We start from the raw sequence: 18588 nt of genomic DNA, 5'->3' as shown, positions 1-18588 counted from the left end.
CGCTACTCTGCATTACATTCTCAATTACAAAGTTTTCTTTCTTTTCTTTGTTTATTTTTCGAATAGAAAATATATTCTCTAATAGACTAGAGAATCATTCCACATCTCCGAAGTAATGTTTTTCTTTTATTATTCAAAAATCGATTTCAAAACCGAGTGAACGTTCTAATTTTTATGCAACTCCAATCGCCTCCCTGTGGATCGATCTCTTACAACCGCTATTTTTCGAGTAGAAAAGGTAAGAGTAAAATTAAATTTAAACTTTGTTTGTCGGTTCTAACAACGATCTGTTTAGCATATTTTTAGTTAGACAGAAAAGGACGAACAACATGCAAGTGATAGTTTCATTAGAATCCATCTTAAACAATTCATACTTATGAACTAATATGTTTATTTTGGATTCTTTGACTTGATTCGTGCCCTCATGGGTCACTTCAAGTCTATCCCAAATCTCTTTTGCAGAATTGCAAGTAGAGACTCTATTGAATTCATTTCTATCTAATGCGCAGTAAAGCACATTCATTGCTTTGGCATTGAGTTGTTCCTTCCTAAAGTCATGGTCATCCCAATCCTTTTCAAGTTTGGGTACAGTGACACCCTCTACATAGATGGATGGGATGTATGGTCCATTTAGTATAATGGTCCACATTTCATAGTCTTGGGCTTGGATAAATATTCTCATCCTAGCCTTCCAATATGAGTAGTCGGATCCATTAAAGAATGGGGGTCTTTGGGTGGACTGGCCCTCAATGTGGAAAGATCCAAATGGGGTTGTCATTTTGATCTTTTACTCTTTGGGTAAAAGAGTTCAGGCTCTGATACCACTTGTTGCCCAGATAGACAACCCAAGAGGGGGGGGGGGGTGAATTGGGTTTTAAAATAATTATTACAATAAAATGGTTTGTGAGATACTAATTAATCCTTTTTGCAAGTTGATTAATTAGATGCTATGTGCAGTGAATGAAATGAAAGTAAGAGAGACAAATGCAATCACAAACACAATGATTTTATAGTGGTTCGGACCTAACCCTTGCTCCTACGTCCACTCCCCAAGCCTCACTTGGGAATTCACTATAACCCCTCGGATTACAGCCGGTTGTTTTACAAGCTCTCAACCAAACTTGTTGTTTTACGAGGTCACAACGAACTCGGTCGGTTTTCCCAGGCGCACCGACTAGAACCACCCCGATTGTTTTTCCGGGATCACAATCGAACCCTTACACGTTGGTTTCAACCTAGGCTCACCAACAAACCTATACACCCTTGATTCAATCCCCTGATTGAATCAAGTAAGAACCAAATGGAAAGAAAGAACAAAGAGAAAAAGTACAGCTTCTAGGAAAGCAGATATTCAGCAATATAAACAATAGAGAAGTTAAGAGCCCTCAAACTATTTTATGACGATGTAGAGGAGGGCTTCTTGAACTCTGGGTCTCCTCTTGAATGTCTTGAAGACTTGAAGGCAGATGGAGACTTCTTTAATGCTGGAAAGAGTTGGTTGAATGGAGTTAATAGCTCTCTTCCTTCTTTTCCGTTGAAATCAGTTTGCAGATGGAGGATTCTTGTTTTCTTTGAGTGGAATATCACTTCTCTGCTTTGCTACAGTCCTCTGTGGCTATTTAAGCCATTTCCTACGGAAACTAGCCGTTAGACTCACTTTACTAGCCGTTCTGCACATTCTGCACATCCTAACAATGTGTCCGTTGGGATCGGAGTCGACTCGCGCGATCTGGAGTCGACTCGGCTGTAGCAGGAGTCGACTCATGCTCTTCTGGAGTCGGCTCGGCAACTGTTCTGGATTTGAATTAAAGTGAGCTTCTCGACTGGGAGTCGACTCGACTTAACCCGGAGTCGACTCGCCAAAACTTGGAGCTGACCTGGCATTTTTGGAGTCGGCTCATCCCATGGAATCCATAGAGCCATTCTTCAACTTGGCTCACTCGAGTCGACTCGGAAATTCTAGGAGTCAACTCGGCGCTCAGAGCCCGAACTCCCGATCTTCTGTCTTTTGGCTTGTGCAGTCTTGGAGTCGACTCGAATTATTTCGGAGTCGACTCGGCTCTCAGTATCTGAAAAACAGTCTTCTGTCTTTTTGGGGTCGCGCTATCTCGGAGTCGACTCGGACTTTGCGGGAGTCGACTCGGCTCTCAGTGTCCGAAAACTGCTCTCTGACTTTTGCCTTGTATAACACTGAGAGTCGACTCTTGCTTTCTTTGGAGTCGACCTGCCAACCATCGGAGTCGACTCACGTTCCTCAGGAGTCGACTCGGCTCTCAGGGTCGAAAATTGCTCTCTGACTTTTTTGTCTGTAACTCCCTGGAGTCGACTCATACTACTCTGGAGTCGACTCGGTAAGCATCGGAGTCGACTCGCGCACTTCAGGAGTCGACTCACTGACAAGTTTTGAGTTGAGTCTTTCTGTTCGTCTGTCTGTTCTCAGTCGGAGTCGACTCATAACGTTCCGGAGTCGACTCGAGCCTGTGCCAATGCTTCTGATACGCCTGGAGTCGACTCGTAATATTCCGGAGTCGACTCGAGTCTCAGACTTTGGTTCAACTTGACTTCTTAACTTATCCAAAATATCTTGAACCAAATCTAGATGCACTTAACCATAAATTTGTAAGATTTTCACTGAAACACTAGATTGAATTCATTAGTAAACATAAGATATACTCAAATGCTTTGAGCTCATCAAAATCAAATAGGGTTATGATCAATCACTCCACAGGTTTGGTGCCCAGATCAAGCTTGCTGAACCTTTCTGCATGCTGGTTGAACCCAAAAGAACACGAGGAGCCTCGTCGCCAAATCCTGAAGCATGGGCCACATGCAGAAGATTTTGTTGCTAATGCTCTCCGTCAAAATTCACATGTTCTAACTCTTTTGAATGTTGAGTTAATGGGGTTTGCCAATCTAAAAATTTTGTATCCCTCTGAAGTATATTTTCAGCCCATATATGCAGAAGTTTCAGCAGTGGATCAGTGGCAGCATTCAAAATTTTCTAGCCATGATTGCTTTCTTTTATGTGTCTCGGAGACCTCACTTTGTGATCATATTGTTCGAGAAGTCCATGGCGGAGGCCTTGGTAGTCACTTTGGCTATGTCAAGATAGTCACCATGGTGGAGAATAGGTTCTATCTGCTAACCGTGCGCAAGGAAGGAGACTTTGTGTTAATGCAGTTGAGTACTGAACGCCGAAATTTTTGAAAGCTTCAACCTTGCCAAGTCGAATTCTTCAAGGTGTTGAAGTGGATGGGACCCAAGACCTTTGTGCTCGAGTTATCAGATGATTTGCAGGTTAGCCCCATCTTCTATGTTGAAGAGTTGCAGCCCTACGATGGTCACTATGTTGAAGAGTTGCAGCCCTATGATGGTCGCTATGTTAAAGATGAAGACATCCCACCTGTATCATCATCACTTCTTCGACGATCAGCCCCGACGGACACCATTGAGGAAATCTTAGTTGATCAGATCATGCCCACATGCCGAGGAGGATACCAGAAGTTTTTTATTGGAGGACCGACTAATTTTAGATTGTACATGATTAAAGACGGAGGGAGTCCAACAGCTGAACCCGAACTTCTACAAGCTCTATCAAATGCAAAATTCAACGGAGTCGAGTCTTTTTCTAGAAGGGGGGAATTGATGCAGGAGCATCCCCTTTGGTCATGGAGTATTGGGTCTAGTTCCTTGGGCATGGAGATTGAGTTCCCTTCTTGGGTGTGCACCAAGTTTCATGGGGTTCAAGGAGTTCCAATATCAATCATGTTGAGCCCAATTGTGACACGAACGAAGGGATTACAAAGCGAATCCCAACAACGTGCGGCTCGGTCTATCGAAGATAACCGATCAGCCTTCCTGGCGTGGGTACCTAGTCTCTATGACTTAGGTCACGCCTAACAACAATAATGCAGCGAAACACAACACCAGAAAATACCACGAAGGAGAAGAAGAAATGTAGGGGAAGAGAACTTTATTGAATAACCACTCAACTAATTACAATAAGCTCTCTTGGCCTCTCCAGCTCTACCGGATACCAATCCCTCCCCTTTGAGGGTCCTCTTATAGAGGAACAACCTCTAGTTACAAGTCCCTCACGAACTCAACTTCCCATGCACAAGATAAGGATGAATTCTAGATAAGATAGGAAAACCCCGATTCCCGCAGGATTCTGCGCAATCAGATAAAACAGCCAAGTTCGTGCCTCAAACGAACTCCGATTACCATGAAACTAGATTCGTTGGATTCAGAACGAAGAATCCTTCCAGATGGCACCTTTTCCACTTTGAACGGACTTCTGTAGAGTTCCCAAAATGCCCCTCAAAGTGAAAGCGCGTGGAAACAGCGTTTCAGCCACGTCTTCTAACCGTACACGTTTTCAGTTATAAAAATGTGTTAAAACGTGTCCCTTGCCTTCTGGAGACTTATGCCACGTTCCTCCATCAGTGGCACACATTTCCATGCATCCCAATTTCCCGGATTCAGTCCATGCTTCGAGATAAGCCCACAACGCTGAATCAGTCTCGTTGCAGCAGCTTTCCTCCTAATGATGAACCAGCATGTATTCTCAACAATACACGCCTTGGAGCACGTGCCCACGGCCCCATGCTCTTGGGTATTCCACCTACATCTTGCACACGTTTCCCTAGGTGATCCTAGGGTCCAGATTTGGTCTCCAAGTTGCCCAAATCTCTAGAGAGCACCGTCAGACCTCGAACCCGTCCAGCGACCTGATCTGGTTTATACCTTGATCCACGTCCGGTCCAGCCTCGATTCGAGGAGCCGTGACACCCTCCCCCACCTAAGCCGAAGTCGCCCCTGACGAGGCTAGGCGGTACTCGTTGATGATGTCTTCGAACTGCCATAGTTCGTCACCATATTCCCAGCTTGCTTCTGAATCTGATAGTCCTTTCCATCGGACTAAGTATTGCACACGGTTACCCTTTTTTCTGTCCGCCTTGATTTCAGAAACCTTCTTGGTGTAATGAACTCATACGGCCACTGGAGCTCGCCCGCTTCGAGCCCGAGAAGGGTCAGTTGTGTCCTCTTTGAATGGTTTCAACAAGGACACGTGGAACACCGGGTGCACTTTCAGCTTGGAAGGCAGCGACAATCAGTATGCTGTCTCTCCAATTCGACGTGTGATGATGAAGGGACCTTCATACCTCCTCACAAGTGCTTTGTGGTAGCCCGACTTCAATTTCATGTGATGATAAAGCTTCACCAATACCCGATCACCAACCTGAAATTCAGCTGCCCGCCGCTTTATGTCAGCCCACTTCTTCATTCGTTTGGTCGCCTTCCACAAGGAGACCTGAACCAAATCTGTATCCTCCTTCAGATCCCTCACGAACCTGTAGGCGGTCGGACTACGTCCCATGTAGTCTGCTGCGATACTTCCCGGAGTGTCTGGTTGCAGCCCTGTAATCACCTCGAATGGTGATTTACCTGTCGACTCCGATCGCTGTAAGTTGTAGCTGAATTGGGCTTGGTCCAAGAGTCGCACCCAATCCCGCTGGTTGGCACTCACATAGTGCCTCAAATACATCTCCAATAATGCATTGGTTCGCTCTGTTTGGCCATCGGTCTGAGGGTGGAAGGCCGTGGACATCTTCAACTCCATTCCGAGCATCCGAAATATCTCCGTCCAGAACCTCCCCGTGAAGCGAGCATCGCGATCAGAAACGATACTCCGCGGTATTCCCCAATATTTCACCACATATGTAAAGAACAACCGCGCCACGTCCTCTGCATGGCAAGTAGTAGGTGCTGCAATGAAGACTCCGTACTTCGAGAAGCGATCCACCACTACCATGATAGAGCTGTTCCCATCCGCCAGAGGTAGTCCTATGATGAAGTCCATGGAGACACTCTCCCACGGACGCTCTGGTATAGGTAATGGCTCCAACAACCCCGCAGGCCGTCGATGTTCAACCTTGTCTTGTTGGCATAGTAGACAAGTGCGAACATACTCCTCGATGTCATCCCGCATCTTCGGCCAATAGTAGTTATGTTCTATGAGAGCTTGGGTCCGATGCACCCCCTGGTGTCCCGCCCACATAGAATCATGGTGTTCTCGCAACACCTCGCGCCTCAGCCCTCCACCTGAAGGCACATAGACACGTCGCCCTCGTGTCAAAATCAGCCCTCCTTCGGTCCAGAAACGGCGCGCCTTGCCGTCTTTGATGAGTTCACCCATGGAAGTGGCCCATTGATCCTTCTCCATCTCGGTCTTGACCCTCTCCATTAGGTTACTTGCTGGTCCGGAAAAGAAAGAGACTGCAGCCAGCTGTGCCTTTCTACTCAAAGCATCAGGGACTGAATTAGTTCGGCCCGGCTTGTACTCGATGTCGAAATCGAATTCAGCCAGAAACTGCTGCCATCTCGCCTGCTTGGGGGTGAGTTTTGGTTGGGTCTGAAAGTAGCTTGTGGCCACGTTATCCGTGCGCACCACAAACTTAGATCCGAGGAGGTAATGACGCCAGGTTCGAAGACAGTGCACAATTGCAGTCATCTCCTTTTCATGAACCGTATACCTGCGCTCGGTGTCGTTCAACTTCCGACTCTCGTAGGCCACTGGGTGCCCTTCCTGCATGAGCACCCCTCCAATGGCAAAATCTGATGCATCGGTGTGGACTTCAAAAGAAATAGAAAAGTCCGGTAGCACGAGGACCGGCTCCGCCGTGACCGCCTGCTTGAGACGATCAAACACCTCCTGACATTGGTTTGACCACCGCCATGGTCGATCCTTCTTTAACAAATCCGTCAGTGGGGCGCATAACTTCGAATATCCGGTGATGAACCTCCTATAGTAATTTGCCAAGCCAAGAAAAGAGCGTAAGTGTGTAACACGTGTAGGTACCTCCCACTCGGCTATGGCTGAAATTTTTGAGGGATCCATCATGAGCCTTCCATCCCCAATGATGTGCCCGAGGAACGGCACCCTCTGCTGCGCAAACACACATTTCTCCTTCTTCACAAAGAGTTGGTGCTGCCGTAGGGTAGAGAAGACTTGCCTCAGGTGTGCCACATGCTCATCCAATGCCCGGCTGTATACAACAATGTCATCCAAGTATACTACCACGAATTTATCGATGAAGTCGTGGAGTACACGCTGCATCAAAGCACAGAAAGTTGCTAGTGCGTTGGTGAGGCCGAAAGGCATGACAAGGTACTCGAAGCTCCCGTACCTTGTCACACATGCAGTCTTCTCAATGTCCTTCTCCGCCACGCGAACCTGATAGTACCCGCTGCGAAGATCCAACTTGGAAATCCATCGTGCCTTGCCAAGTTGATCGAACAAATCATCAATCCGAGGAATGGGGTACTTGTTCTTCACCGTGAGCTTGTTGAGGGCCCTGTAGTCGATGCAGAGTCTCAACGAACCATTGTGCTTCTTCTGAAAAAGTACTGGTGCTCCATACGGACTCTTCGAAGGTCGAATGAACCCGCTGTCCACCAACTCCGTTAGCTGCCTCCTCAGCTCCTGGAGTTCAGGTGGGGCCATCCTATATGGTGCTTGAGCTGGTGGACGTGCTCCATGCACCAAATCAATCCGATGATCGATTTCTCTTTCTGGCGGCAATTGCTTGGGTAACTCGGGGGGCATCACATCCCCGAATTCAGTGAGAACACCCTCGATGGGCGCTGGAATCTCCTCTCCTTCCAGTAGTTCTTCCTCCTGAAGGGACGCAATATATGTTGGAAGTCCCCTTCTCAGCCCCTTAGCAAGTTGCATCGCCGATAGGACTCGCTGCGGAGTCCCTTTAACTCGCTTCCCTGGAACTACGCAAGCTCCACTCGGATTCAGGACCACCACCACATCTGAATCCGGCTTTATCATGGCTTGTAGCTGGGTAAGCAAAGACATGCCGATGACCACCTCGTAGTCGTCGATCGGGGCGACCACCGCTGTCACCCGTCCGGTCCATGCGCCGAATTGGATCTCAACATCCTTCGACGTTCCGCTGGTAGCCACTTCTGCGGAATTGACCGCCTTGAACGTGTGTTCATCATGTTCAATCTTCAGATTTAACCTCTTTGCCGTAGCTAGGTCCACGAAGAAGTCAGTGGCACCCGTATCAACGAGTGCCTGGAAGATGTGACCACCAATGCAGATAGGTGCATAGAGCAGACCTCGTGGCCCCTTGGCCTTCAGGGCATTGAGACTGAGTGAGCCCATCCTTTGGTCGGTCTCTTGCTTCTCCTCCACCGCCATAGATGCTATCTTGCCCCTCAATGGACAGTCCTTCACCTTGTGCGGTCCATTGCAAATATAGCATGAGATGGTGCTGGTACCTTGCGCCACCCCTTTGCCCTTCGCTTGGGAAGCCCCTCCACTCGAGGAGCTCGGATTCGAGCCCTTTGTACCTCCTTTGTGACCTGATTTCGCTCCCCCACCTTTGCCCTGTTTCGATGCTTGGGCTTTGGGAGCTGTGGGTTGAGTCTTGAACTCGATGAGAGCCTTCGCTTGAGCTATCGCCTCGTTCAAACTCTGGACTCCTCTTCGCTGCAACTCCATCTTTGCCCACGGTTTGAGCCCGTCAAGAAAAGTGAAGAGAGAGTCCTCGTTGCTGAGGTCTGATACCTCCAACAACAATTCGCTGAACTCTCGCACATACTCACGCACATCGCCCTTTTGCGTGAGCCGCCGTAGTCGTGCTCGAGCATCATCCTTAGCGAACGCGGGGAAGAATTGCTTTCGAAGTTCAGTTTGGAACTGTACCCAAGTGGTGATTGGAACAGCCCCTCGCTTCACATCGTCGGCCCGACGTCGCCACCAAAGCATCGCCACATCCCTCAAGAACATGGCCGCCGTGCTCACCTTCATGGCTTCCTCCCTCACGCCGGTAACCTGCAAGTATTGCTCCACGGCGAAAAGAAAGTTATCCACCTCCTTCGGGGACCGTCGTCCGCAGAACTCTTGTGGCTTGGGAACATCAAGCTTGTGCAGGGGGCGCGTAGCCTCTCTTGCGACCTCCATTGTCAATGGAGAAGAGGATACGCCTGTGGTGGTACTCTCCTTTAAAAGGCCAACCACCTGATTTTGGAGAGCCTTCACCATGATCTCCAACTCCTCGTTACGCCGCAGCACTTCCTTATAGCGCCGCTCCATATCGAAGGAAATCTGGTTCAGCTGAGCGGCGATCTCACCTCGGAGGGTTGCGTCCCTACCCTCAAGGTCCTCCATCCGTCCTTCAACCTCAGCTATTTGGGCCTCGCACCTCCGTAATCGATTGTCGGCGGAGATAACCGGAGATGCAATACGTAACCCATACAGAGATTCATCAACTGGATGCGCTCCACCCATCGCCGTGCCTCCTCCTGAGGCTGGATTGGGATCCATGGTCGAGGATGATGCGTCCGCCATTCCCACCATGGAAGTTACCGTAGAGGTCGTCTCCTTCATTTCTGGTATGGCTCTGATACCAAGTGACACGAACGAAGGGATTACAAAGCGAATCCCAACAACGTGCGGCTCGGTCTATCGAAGATAACCGATCAGCCTTCCTGGCGTGGGTACCTAGTCTCTATGACTTAGGTCACGCCTAACAACAATAATGCAGCGAAACACAACACCAGAAAATACCACGAAGGAGAAGAAGAAATGTAGGGGAAGAGAACTTTATTGAATAACCACTCAATTGATTACAATAAGCTCTCTTGGCCTCTCCAGCTCTACCGGATACCAATCCCTCCCCTTTGAGGGTCCTCTTATAGAGGAACAACCTCTAGTTACAAGTCCCTCACGAACTCAACTTCCCATGCACAAGATAAGGATGAATTCTAGATAAGATAGGAAAACCCCGATTCCCGCAGGATTCTGCGCAATCAGATAAAACAGCCAAGTTCGTGCCTCAAACGAACTCCGATTACCATGAAACTAGATTCGTTGGATTCAGAACGAAGAATCCTTCCAGATGGCACCTTTTCCACTTTGAACGGACTTCTGTAGAGTTCCCAAAATGCCCCTCAAAGTGAAAGCGCGTGGAAACAGCGTTTCAGCCACGTCTTCTAACCGTACACGTTTTCAGTTATAAAAATGTGTTAAAACGTGTCCCTTGCCTTCTGGAGACTTATGCCACGTTCCTCCATCAGTGGCACACATTTCCATGCATCCCAATTTCCCGGATTCAGTCCATGCTTCGAGATAAGCCCACAATGCTGAATCAGTCTCGTTGCAGCAGCTTTCCTCCTAATGATGAACCAGCATGTATTCTCAACAATACACGCCTTGGAGCACGTGCCCACGGCCCCATGCTCTTGGGTATTCCACCTACATCTTGCACACGTTTCCCTAGGTGATCCTAGGGTCCAGATTTGGTCTCCAAGTTGCCCAAATCTCTAGAGAGCACCGTCAGACCTCGAACCCGTCCAGCGACCTGATCTGGTTTATACCTTGATCCACGTCCGGTCCAGCCTCGATTCGAGGAGCCGTGACACCCTCCCCCACCTAAGCCGAAGTCGCCCCTGACGAGGCTAGGCGGTACTCGTTGATGATGTCTTCGAACTGCCATAGTTCGTCACCATATTCCCAGCTTGCTTCTGAATCTGATAGTCCTTTCCATCGGACTAAGTATTGCACACGGTTACCCTTTTTTCTGTCCGCCTTGATTTCAGAAACCTTCTTGGTGTAATGAACTCGTACGGCCACTGGAGCTCGCCCGCTTCGAGCCCGAGAAGGGTCAGTTGTGTCCTCTTTGAATGGTTTCAACAAGGACACGTGGAACACCGGGTGCACTTTCAGCTTGGAAGGCAGCGACAATCAGTATGCTGTCTCTCCAATTCGATGTGTGATGATGAAGGGACCTTCATACCTCCTCACAAGTGCTTTGTGGTAGCCCGACTTCAATTTCATGTGATGATAAAGCTTCACCAATACCCGATCACCAACCTGAAATTCAGCTGCCCGCCGCTTTATGTCAGCCCACTTCTTCATTCGTTTGGTCGCCTTCCACAAGGAGACCTGAACCAAATCTGTATCCTCCTTCAGATCCCTCACGAACCTGTAGGCGGTCGGACTACGTCCCATGTAGTCTGCTGCGATACTTCCCGGAGTGTCTGGTTGCAGCCCTGTAATCACCTCGAATGGTGATTTACCTGTCGACTCCGATCGCTGTAAGTTGTAGCTGAATTGGGCTTGGTCCAAGAGTCGCACCCAATCCCGCTGGTTGGCACTCACATAGTGCCTCAAATACATCTCCAATAATGCATTGGTTCGCTCTGTTTGGCCATCGGTCTGAGGGTGGAAGGCCGTGGACATCTTCAACTCCGTTCCGAGCATCCGAAATATCTCCGTCCAGAACCTCCCCGTGAAGCGAGCATCGCGATCAGAAACGATACTCCGCGGTATTCCCCAATATTTCACCACATATGTAAAGAACAACCGCGCCACGTCCTCTGCATGGCAAGTAGTAGGTGCTGCAATGAAGACTCCGTACTTCGAGAAGCGATCCACCACTACCATGATAGAGCTGTTCCCATCCGCCAGAGGTAGTCCTATGATGAAGTCCATGGAGACACTCTCCCACGGACGCTCTGGTATAGGTAATGGCTCCAACAACCCCGCAGGCCGTCGATGTTCAACCTTGTCTTGTTGGCATAGTAGACAAGTGCGAACATACTCCTCGATGTCATCCCGCATCTTCGGCCAATAGTAGTTATGTTCTATGAGAGCTTGGGTCCGATGCACCCCCTGGTGTCCCGCCCACATAGAATCATGGTGTTCTCGCAACACCTCGCGCCTCAGCCCTCCACCTGAAGGCACATAGACACGTCGCCCTCGTGTCAAAATCAGCCCTCCTTCGGTCCAGAAACGGCGCGCCTTGCCGTCTTTGATGAGTTCACCCATGGAAGTGGCCCATTGATCCTTCTCCATCTCGGTCTTGACCCTCTCCATTAGGTTACTTGCTGGTCCGGAAAAGGAAGAGACTGCAGCCAGCTGTGCCTTTCTACTCAAAGCATCAGGGACTGAATTAGTTCGGCCCGGCTTGTACTCGATGTCGAAATCGAATTCAGCCAGAAACTGCTGCCATCTCGCCTGCTTGGGGGTGAGTTTTGGTTGGGTCTGAAAGTAGCTTGTGGCCACGTTATCCGTGCGCACCACAAACTTAGATCCGAGGAGGTAATGACGCCAGGTTCGAAGACAGTGCACAATTGCAGTCATCTCCTTTTCATGAACCGTATACCTGCGCTCGGTGTCGTTCAACTTCCGACTCTCGTAGGCCACTGGGTGCCCTTCCTGCATGAGCACCCCTCCAATGGCAAAATCTGATGCATCGGTGTGGACTTCAAAAGAAATAGAAAAGTCCGGTAGCACGAGGACCGGCTCCGCCGTGACCGCCTGCTTGAGACGATCAAACGCCTCCTGACATTGGTTTGACCACCGCCATGGTCGATCCTTCTTTAACAAATCCGTCAGTGGGGCGCATAACTTCGAATATCCGGTGATGAACCTCCTATAGTAATTTGCCAAGCCAAGAAAAGAGCGTAAGTGTGTAACACGTGTAGGTACCTCCCACTCGGCTATGGCTGAAATTTTTGAGGGATCCATCATGAGCCTTCCATCCCCAATGATGTGCCCGAGGAACGGCACCCTCTGCTGCGCAAACACACATTTCTCCTTCTTCACAAAGAGTTGGTGCTGCCGTAGGGTAGAGAAGACTTGCCTCAGGTGTGCCACATGCTCATCCAATGCCCGGCTGTATACAACAATGTCATCCAAGTATACTACCACGAATTTATCGATGAAGTCGTGGAGTACACGCTGCATCAAAGCACAGAAAGTTGCTAGTGCGTTGGTGAGGCCGAAAGGCATGACAAGGTACTCGAAGCTCCCGTACCTTGTCACACATGCAGTCTTCTCAATGTCCTTCTCCGCCACGCGAACCTGATAGTACCCGCTGCGAAGATCCAACTTGGAAATCCATCGTGCCTTGCCAAGTTGATCGAACAAATCATCAATCCGAGGAATGGGGTACTTGTTCTTCACCGTGAGCTTGTTGAGGGCCCTGTAGTCGATGCAGAGTCTCAACGAACCATTGTGCTTCTTCTGAAAAAGTACTGGTGCTCCATACGGACTCTTCGAAGGTCGAATGAACCCGCTGTCCACCAACTCCGTTAGCTGCCTCCTCAGCTCCTGGAGTTCAGGTGGGGCCATCCTATATGGTGCTTGAGCTGGTGGACGTGCTCCATGCACCAAATCAATCCGATGATCGATTTCTCTTTCTGGCGGCAATTGCTTGGGTAACTCGGGGGGCATCACATCCCCGAATTCAGTGAGAACACCCTCGATGGGCGCTGGAATCTCCTCTCCTTCCAGTAGTTCTTCCTCCTGAAGGGACGCAATATATGTTGGAAGTCCCCTTCTCAGCCCCTTAGCAAGTTGCATCGCCGATAGGACTCGCTGCGGAGTCCCTTTAACTCGCTTCCCTGGAACTACGCAAGCTCCACTCGGATTCAGGACCACCACCACATCTGAATCCGGCTTTATCATGGCTTGTAGCTGGGTAAGCAAAGACATGCCGATGACCACCTCGTAGTCGTCGATCGGGGCGACCACCGCTGTCACCCGTCCGGTCCATGCGCCGAATTGGATCTCAACATCCTTCGACGTTCCGCTGGTAGCCACTTCTGCGGAATTGACCGCCTTGAACGTGTGTTCATCATGTTCAATCTTCAGATTTAACCTCTTTGCCGTAGCTAGGTCCACGAAGAAGTCAGTGGCACCCGTATCAACGAGTGCCTGGAAGATGTGACCACCAATGCAGATAGGTGCATAGAGCAGACCTCGTGGCCCCTTGGCCTTCAGGGCATTGAGACTGAGTGAGCCCATCCTTTGGTCGGTCTCTTGCTTCTCCTCCACCGCCATAGATGCTATCTTGCCCCTCAATGGAAAGTCCTTCACCTTGTGCGGTCCATTGCAAATATAGCATGAGATGGTGCTGGTACCTTGCGCCACCCCTTTGCCCTTCGCTTGGGAAGCCCCTCCACTCGAGGAGCTCGGATTCGAGCCCTTTGTACCTCCTTTGTGACCTGATTTCGCTCCCCCACCTTTGCCCTGTTTCGATGCTTGGGCTTTGGGAGCTGTGGGTTGAGTCTTGAACTCGATGAGAGCCTTCGCTTGAGCTATCGCCTCGTTCAAACTCTGGACTCCTCTTCGCTGCAACTCCATCTTTGCCCACGGTTTGAGCCCGTCAAGAAAAGTGAAGAGAGAGTCCTCGTTGCTGAGGTCTGGTACCTCCAACAACAATTCGCTGAACTCTCGCACATACTCACGCACATCGCCCTTTTGCGTGAGCCGCCGTAGTCGTGCTCGAGCATCATCCTTAGCGAACGCGGGGAAGAATTGCTTTCGAAGTTCAGTTTGGAACTGTACCCAAGTGGTGATTGGAACAGCCCCTCGCTTCACATCGTCGGCCCGACGTCGCCACCAAAGCATCGCCACATCCCTCAAGAACATGGCCGCCGTGCTCACCTTCATGGCTTCCTCCCTCACGCCGGTAACCTGCAAGTATTGCTCCACGGCGAAAAGAAAGTTATCCACCTCCTTCGGGGACCGTCGTCCGCAGAACTCTTGTGGCTTGGGAACATCAAGCTTGTGCAGGGGGCGCGTAGCCTCTCTTGCGACCTCCATTGTCAATGGAGAAGAGGATACGCCTGTGGTGGTACTCTCCTTTAAAAGGCCAACCACCTGATTTTGGAGAGCCTTCACCATGATCTCCAACTCCTCGTTACGCCGCAGCACTTCCTTATAGCGCCGCTCCATATCGAAGGAAATCTGGTTCAGCTGAGCGGCGATCTCACCTCGGAGGGTTGCGTCCCTACCCTCAAGGTCCTCCATCCGTCCTTCAACCTCAGCTATTTGGGCCTCGCACCTCCGTAATCGATTGTCGGCGGAGATAACCGGAGATGCAATACGTAACCCATACAGAGATTCATCAACTGGATGCGCTCCACCCATCGCCGTGCCTCCTCCTGAGGCTGGATTGGGATCCATGGTCGAGGATGATGCGTCCGCCATTCCCACCATGGAAGTTACCGTAGAGGTCGTCTCCTTCATTTCTGGTATGGCTCTGATACCAAGTGACACGAACGAAGGGATTACAAAGCGAATCCCAACAACGTGCGGCTCGGTCTATCGAAGATAACCGATCAGACTTCCTGGCGTGGGTACCTAGTCTCTATGACTTAGGTCATGCCTAACAACAATAATGCAGCGAAACACAACACCAGAAAATACCACGAAGGAGAAGAAGAAATGTAGGGGAAGAGAACTTTATTGAATAACCACTCAACTGATTACAATAAGCTCTCTTGGCCTCTCCAGCTCTACCGGATACCAATCCCTCCCCTTTGAGGGTCCTCTTATAGAGGAACAACCTCTAGTTACAAGTCCCTCACGAACTCAACTTCCCATGCACAAGATAAGGATGAATTCTAGATAAGATAGGAAAACCCCGATTCCCGCAGGATTCTGCGCAATCAGATAAAATAGCCAAGTTCGTGCCTCAAACGAACTCCGATTACTATGAAACTAGATTCGTTGGATTCAGAACGAAGAATCCTTCCAGATGGCACCTTTTCCACTTTGAACGGACTTTTGTAGAGTTCCCAAAATGCCCCTCAAAGTGAAAGCGCGTGGAAACAGCGTTTCAGCCACGTCTTCTAACCGTACACATTTTCAGTTATAAAAACGTGTTAAAACGTGTCCCTTGCCTTCTGGAGACTTATGCCACGTTCCTCCATCAGTGGCACACATTTTCATGCATCCCAATTTCTCGGATTCAGTCCATGCTTCGAGATAAGCCCACAACGCTGAATCAGTCTCGTTGCAGCAGCTTTCCTCCTAATGATGAACCAGCATGTATTCTCAACAATACACGCCTTGGAGCACGTGCCCACGGCCCCATGCTCTTGGGTATTCCACCTACATCTTGCACACGTTTCCCTAGGTGATCCTAGGGTCCAGATTTGGTCTCCAAGTTGCCCAAATCTCCAGAGAGCACCGTCAGACCTCGAACCCGTCCAGCGACCTGATCTGGTTTATACCTTGATCCACGTTCGGTCCAGCCTCGATTCGAGGAGCCGTGACAATTGAATCATGGGGAGAGCGTGGAGATGAAGCCCAACCATGAAGCACCACCCTCATTCTAATGGCGTGGGACATTGGGTGAAGGAGTGGAAAAAATTTTAGTCAAAGCAAAGTTGAGTCCAAGCTGAAATTAGATTGAGTCCATGCAATAAGTGATTTGATTCACAATGGGTTAGCCTCTTCAATATCAATTAGATTGAGTCCAAGGCATGAATGGGTCCATGGCTAATTAGAAGTGGTCACATGTCAAAATAAAGAGAAGTTCAACCATGAAGACCTCTCACATGTGGAAGAAATTCAGAGTTCAGATCCAGTTGAAATCCGTGACAGATTGAACACCATATGGTATTTTAAAGATTTCGGAAGCTACAGAAGTCTTATTAAGTTGATTCAAATTTTGTTGGAAAGTAGACATCTGTATCTTTCCAATGACTATAAGAACATGATATTTGGAGATCAGATGATATTTGAGGAGTCTCCCGAACTTCATGCTGATGTTGGTACCCGAGAAGGAGTCCACCTAGATTCCAACTCATGGCATGCGGCTGAATTCCTTTTGATGGGTTTCAATCCACATGCCATAAGGAATGGATTTCTAGGTGTCTAGGCTTAGGTGTCAAGGCTTTTGATTGGTCAATTAGCCTCCCTAGCCGTATTCCTCATGCCACAACCCCTTCCCACGTCCTCCCTTGAGTCCTAATTCCAATAGGACTCTAATAACCCAAGCCGGCCAACCTATTAGGTGCAAACCAATTTCAGCCGCCCGCTCAATTGGGTGCCCAATTCTAATCACTTGGTTGATTCCCACGAACCCAATCTCACCCATCCAGCAACCCATCTTCTTCCTCCGTCCTTCCACCACAAAGAACCCTAGCCTCCATTGCCATTGTTTTGAAAAAAAAAAGAGAAGAAAGATTCAGCCATCCTCAAAGAAGAAAAAAAAATCTACAGCCCACCCCGATTGCGTCGCAAAGATAACTTGGAAATGTTTGATTCTAAATCAGATGAAGCCATTTTTCTTAGATATTCTTCATCAAGCAAAGCATATAGAATATTCAACAAGAAAACTCTAGTCGTAGAAAAGTCAATACATGTTATCTTTGATGAATCTAATGACCCTTTTTCAAGGAAGAATGTAGATCTCGATGATGATGCAGAAGAACTCAACAAACAAATCAAAGAGTTAACCCTAAAGGATGTTTCTGCATCTGAAAATTCAGAACATGATGAAAGTCAAGGAGAAGAAGATCAAATGCTTAAAGGTAAAACCAGTCTACCAAAAGAATGGAGGTATGCACGTAGTCATCCTAGAGACTTAATAATTGGTGATCCTTCACATGGCATTAGGACTAGATCTTCTATTAGAGATGTTTGTAATCATCTTGCATTTCTTTCTCAAATAGAACCAAAATCTTTTGAAGAAGTTGAAAAAGATAACAATTGGTTAATAGCTATGCAAGAAGAACTAAATCAATTTGAAAGAAACAATGTTTGGAATTTGGTTAGAAGGCCTAAAAATATTTCTGTAATTGGAACAAAATAGGTTTTCAGAAATAAATTAAATGAGGATGGAATTGTAATCAGAAATAAGGTTAGATTAGTTGCTAAAGGATATAATCAAGAAGAAGAAATTGATTTTAATGAAACTTTTGCACCTGTAGCTAGACTTGAAGCTATTAGGCTACTACTTGCATTTGCATGCTTTATGAACTTTAAATTATTTCAGATGGATGTCAAAAGTGCTTTTCTAAATAGTTTTATAACTGAAAAAGTTGATGTAGAACAACCACCTGGATTTGAAAATCATAAACCTCCAGATCATGTTTGTAAATTGAACAAAGCACTTTATGGGTTGAGGCAAGCTCCTAGAGCTTGGTATGATAGATTAAGCAACTTTTTAATAAAGAGTAATTTTACAAGAGAAAATGTTGATAAAACTTGTTTATTAAAAGAAAAAATGATGATATTCTGATTGTTCAAATATATGTTGATGATATTATATTTGGTGCTACTAATGAAAGTTTATGTGAAGAATTTGCTAAGCTCATGCAAAGTGAGTTCGAGATGAGTTTGATGGGTGAACTCAACTTCTTTCTTAAACTCCAAATCAAGCAAACAAGAGATGGAATCTTCATCTACCAAAGCAAATACACAAAGAAAATCTTAAAGAAGAAGGGAAAGACAAACAAACAAACTCACTGCTCGAACAAACATACTGCTCTTAGGGAGGGAAAGACAAACCCTAGAATAATGAAGGGAAGAAAAAGAACAGTCCCAAAAGAAAAGGATGGCTCTTTTACGGCTAAAATCGGGCTTCCTTTCTAACGGACTTCCTTCCCTTCTTTTCCTTTTTTTTCTTTGACCATGTGGGTCCCATATGGGCTGGACCCAATGGTGCCACATACCCTAACAACCTTAACAACACCTTCAACAACACCACTGTTGCCATTTTTGGCAGCTCTTTAGGGTCTTCATCTTGCATTGCATGTTCATGG

The 18588-nt window shown here is 48.0% G+C and overlaps 1 pseudogene; it reads left to right on the top strand.

Annotated features, from left to right (window-relative positions):
* Positions 1-3252: 3252 nt before the first annotated feature.
* Positions 3253-18588, top strand: part of LOC103698534 — an 84876-nt pseudogene continuing 69540 nt past the window's right edge.

The sequence above is a fragment of the Phoenix dactylifera genome, unplaced genomic scaffold (assembly GCF_009389715.1).
Source record: "Phoenix dactylifera cultivar Barhee BC4 unplaced genomic scaffold, palm_55x_up_171113_PBpolish2nd_filt_p 000256F, whole genome shotgun sequence".
NCBI classification, from domain to species: Eukaryota; Viridiplantae; Streptophyta; class Magnoliopsida; order Arecales; family Arecaceae; genus Phoenix; species Phoenix dactylifera.
The sequence above is the reverse complement of the archived record's forward strand: the minus strand, read 5'-3'. Positions and strand labels throughout refer to the sequence as shown.